Here is a 4,782-nt window from a genome sequence, read left to right on the forward strand (position 1 = left end):
GGGGGGGGGGGGGGGTTAGCGTTACGTTACAAAGCCTGTTACGAGTAGTTACAACATTTAGTGCTGTGATCCTTACCTTCGAACACAATAACAAAAATTTAATGACAACCTGAGATTACAAAAAGTCTCAAAATAACCCTGTAATAAAAAACAATAGTAGGTATTATTATGCATTCGATGTTTGGAACTCGGCGCGAGTAGACGTAGAACGTATTTCAGCACTGCATAATATTTAAACATAGGTACAATCCGAGGTACAATCTTTAACGCGTGATCACAGAACTGAAATCGATGAAATTATTAAAAACACAGTGACTGCCCTTGTCAGTGATCAAAATTTTTTCTCAAGCATTATTAATAAACTGTGAGCCAAGTGCGAGCTGAAGATGGAACAATTTAAGGCTGAGAGTGATAAAGCAGGTGCCACCGAATAGGTCAATTAGCAGAAGGCAAGCATCGTGCCATCATAAATCGAAAAATGAGAATCTATGCGAATAATATTATTAATCAATGAATAATTTAAAGAGTAAAAATAATTTCGTAAAAGATTTACATGATTTTTACATAAATTAATAATTTGTTAAACCACGTCCTCCATATTTTCTTTTAATATAAAGTCTTTCAACACAAGATTTAGGATGTAGGTAATTATATTTTCTTAACATCCTTCTAGTTATTCTATCTAAATAGTAAATTATTTAAATCTGTATCAGACCACTTTAGAATTCCAAAGGAATAGGACAAAGTGGGAAATGCCCACATATTTATAGCCGTTATTGTATTTCTAGAATTTAGTTTTGATTTTAACAAAAGTTTTAAGTTTTTCAATATATTTTTGTTGATATTCAAGTTTAAGCTGTGAGTGATCCAAAACAAAATTTTGTTTCATTCCTAAATATTTATAATGCATGTTAGGTAGTAATTGCGGAATTTCATTGCTATTTGCAGATTTATAATCGGAGATCCTTTTATTATGTTAATTTTAGCACATTTGTCAAGTCCAAACTCCATACAGATATCTTCACTAAATTTTTTTTTGTTTTTATTAAGTTATCTAATTGACTTTCAGATCTAGAATATAATTTTAAGTCGTCCATGTACAATAAATGTGTAATATTAGAGGTTTGTTTTTTTAGATTGAAACCATCAGAGGAGTCATTGAGTAACGTAGAAAGTGGATTTATTGCTAAGCAAAACCATAATGGACTAAAAGAATCGCCTTGAAAAATCCCGCGTTTAGTATCAATTACTTTTAAAAGACGGGATCAGTTGACAATAATTGTATTCCTAGACATCACTCAAGTCAAATGATAATTAACTTTATACATTTTTAGGATATCAAGGAGCCGGTTACGTGGAATCGAATCATACCTATGCTTTTTTGTAATAAATGTAACACGTATTTAAATTTCGTTTATTATGTTTTGCATTATGCTGTAACAATTTCTCGACATCCCAATACAGTCCTTTTGTTCAATACTTAAAATTTGATTTGTTTTACAAATTTACGAAGTATACGGAAAACGGAACGAACCTTAAATAATTGTTTGTATTAATAAACGTTAAAAAAATCAATAGTTTTTCTTTAAATGATGAGATACATGTAGTCTAGGCGATAGAGACTGTAAAATTGGCAAACTGGACATTTTGAGGTGGAAAAGAAAAAAATGGTGGAATATGTTCAGTTAGGTGTCAGAAACAACATATTAAAAATCCCACCCCCCAGACCCTGTGCTAAAGGCTCCAGCCACCCCACCACCCCCCAAAAACCGTGTTTTCGCCCTTTTTGGATGATATCTCGCGATCTATGAGGTCTATATGAAATATTTTTAGCTGAAAATATTTCTCGTGAAATTTGATACATGGTAGATACACAGAAGTTAGCCTAGGTGTACCTCTTAGCCTAGGAAATTCATAAAAGGAGGCGAAAATTGTGTTTTTGCGGTTTTTTGCAAATATATCGCGACCTTCAGGGCTAGATGAAATATGTTTAGCTGAAAATGCTCTTCGTGCAATTTCATACGAGGTAGGTAATTGAAGAGTAAAGTCACCTTTCACCTTCAACTTTCATGTGTGAGGAAATATTCATAGTAAAACAAAGTCTTCCTATGTACCATTTATTCACGTAAAACAGTATTTTCATATCAAAATATTCACACATTCATTTATATCTCAACGCCCTCATTAATCAAACTGCAAATTCATGAAAAAAAGTATCACTTTCAAAACTAGTTGTACAAATAACTATTTTACGTGTATAAATGGTACATAGAAATACTTTGTTTTACAAGGAATCCTCACACATGAAAGTTGAAGGTGAAAGGTGATTTTACGCCAATTCTTCAGTTACATACCTCGTATGAAATTGCACGAAGAGCATTTTCAGCTGAACATATTTCATCTAGCCCTGAAGGTCGCGATATATGCAAAAAACCGCAAAAAAACACGAAAATTGATGATTTTCGCCTCCTTTTATGAATTTTCTCGGCTAAGAGCGGCTTTTCAGTATCTACCTTGTATGAAATTTCACGAGAAATATTTTCAGCTAAAAATATTTCATATAGACCTCATAGATCGCTTGATATCAGCCAAAAAGGGCGAAAACACGGTTTCTGGGGGGGTGGTGGGGTGGCTGAAGCCTTTAGCACAGGGTCTGGGGGGTGGGATTTTTAATATGTTGTTTCTGACACCTAACTGAACATATTCCACCATTTTTCTTTTCCACCCCAAAATGTCCAATTAGATGGCTTTATCGCCTAGACTAATGCAGGACAAGCGTGAATTGTCTGCAGTGTACTCCAAAATGACGGACGAGCTTACGGCCTAAGTTTATGGACGAATCAGCTGTATCTAGCTCCACTTTACACGCGTTTTATTAGCATTACGTAGTAATGGAATTCGAATGTGAATCATTGATAGTTCATTTGATAAATTCAAGTTCGTTGGTCTCTGTTTCGAGACCTTCTCTTGCTCCTCTATGTTTTTTTGTAATTATATCATATTGTATAATTTTTGTTTACATAACAATCTTCAAATGTAAATAGTAAAAAAATACTTCTCTCCTTAATTTCACTTTTTTGCAAATTTCTTACGCTTTCCTTTTCAGATCATTGCATTAGGTAGATATAGCTTATTCGTTTTAGACTATCGATCACGGATATCATTCTGTCTGTTTCCGCAGGAATTGTTTTTCATCCTTGTGATCGTATTTCAAATCTGCGTTCTCGATTTATGTGAAGTTAAAGTAGAAACTGACCTAGAGGGATATAGACGGTCTAAACAGTAATTTGAAAAACACTAACCGTTCAGTGTTCACTCAACGCTCTAACTTATGAAATATTAAAGTTATTTTAAATTCGCATCCCTGGATAGCCGGTTCTAAATCTGAGCGCACTAATTCCTATGTGGATTACGTACTAAGCTTCTGGTGTGTAACATCAACGTTTGCATAAATACCGCATTGATTAATTAATATTTAACACGTTTGAATAAATGTAGAGCATCAGTTTCTAGCTAAGTTTATCAAAGTTGCATAGTATGGGTCGTGCAATCACGTTAAACAGAGGATCGTAATCGATCCTTCTGTATAAGGATGTAACATTCGAACACGAACGAGTAGGTAGGATGCACAGTTGGGGCAAGTAGGTACATATCATTTGTGTCTGTGATATACGAATGACCACTAAATTTGTGTTTTCATAATTGTTGTGTAGCTAAACTCAGACATTTGTCACATGATCTGACATGACGGAAAGGAGTAAGACTTCCATTAAATGCTAAATTTCTATAAAAAACAACCAAACCGCCAAATTTCTCTTATTATAAGTAACGAAGATTTTCATGGACGATGACAGCAACGTACCGGACTTACCCACACTATAAGCAAACAATTGATCCATTCTAGGATATACCACATTTATTGAAATCGGAAAAATATGTGCAGGGGAATCTGCAAATTATTAGGTAAAACTAAAGAAAATACCTCTTCATTGCAATTGCAATACCAGCATGTAATTTAATAGATAAAAGCGCATACAATAGTTAGATATAAATCGCACGTGAGCCTTTCATCCACAAAAGTACTTTATAATATACGACAGAAACACTATAACGTATGACAAAACTTTAAGTTTCGTTGGAAGAAAATCACGTTCGACTCAATAAAAAAGCATAGTGGGAGTAAAAGCTTTCTGCGACACTGTGGAATGGAAAGAATAGCCGAGATAAATGCATTTGTATGCAGTGTGTACATGCATACAGCACTAAGAACAATTTCAGTGCATCGTCTTCGTATGTGCGGAACATCTTGAGAATAAATTGCAATGTCAATTTTTATGCTCGTACTTTATTTTATTGATACTTATTGAAAGTGCCCAACATACAGACATAACTAAGTCCCGTTTAATAACGAATAAAGTTTATGTCTGCTTGGAATATATGCGAAAATGCATTTCTATTGTTGAAGCGCTAAAACCTGTACTCACCGTTTTTACTCAAACTCGTTACCCCTCGCGTTACCCTTTCCGCGTTAAGCAGAAGATTTGTTGCTAGGTAAATTTTTACTAAAGCTGTTTCTAAAGGTAAATCTTTTATGAAATGGACAAACAAAAAAATTACGCAAGTTCACAAACTTAGGTTTCGTTTAATTAATTAAATGTCTGGATCTAACGTTACGTGCTGGTTAGAATTATAGACGAATTATTAATCTAAAACCTTTTTCTTTTCAAGCAACGTAACAAGTAACGTTCGGGGGTGTAGTTCCAAGGCATAGATTAAAAAATC

The sequence above is a fragment of the Photinus pyralis genome, unplaced genomic scaffold (genome assembly GCF_008802855.1).
Source record: "Photinus pyralis isolate 1611_PpyrPB1 unplaced genomic scaffold, Ppyr1.3 Ppyr1.4_LG2, whole genome shotgun sequence".
Taxonomy (NCBI): Eukaryota; Metazoa; Arthropoda; class Insecta; order Coleoptera; family Lampyridae; genus Photinus; species Photinus pyralis.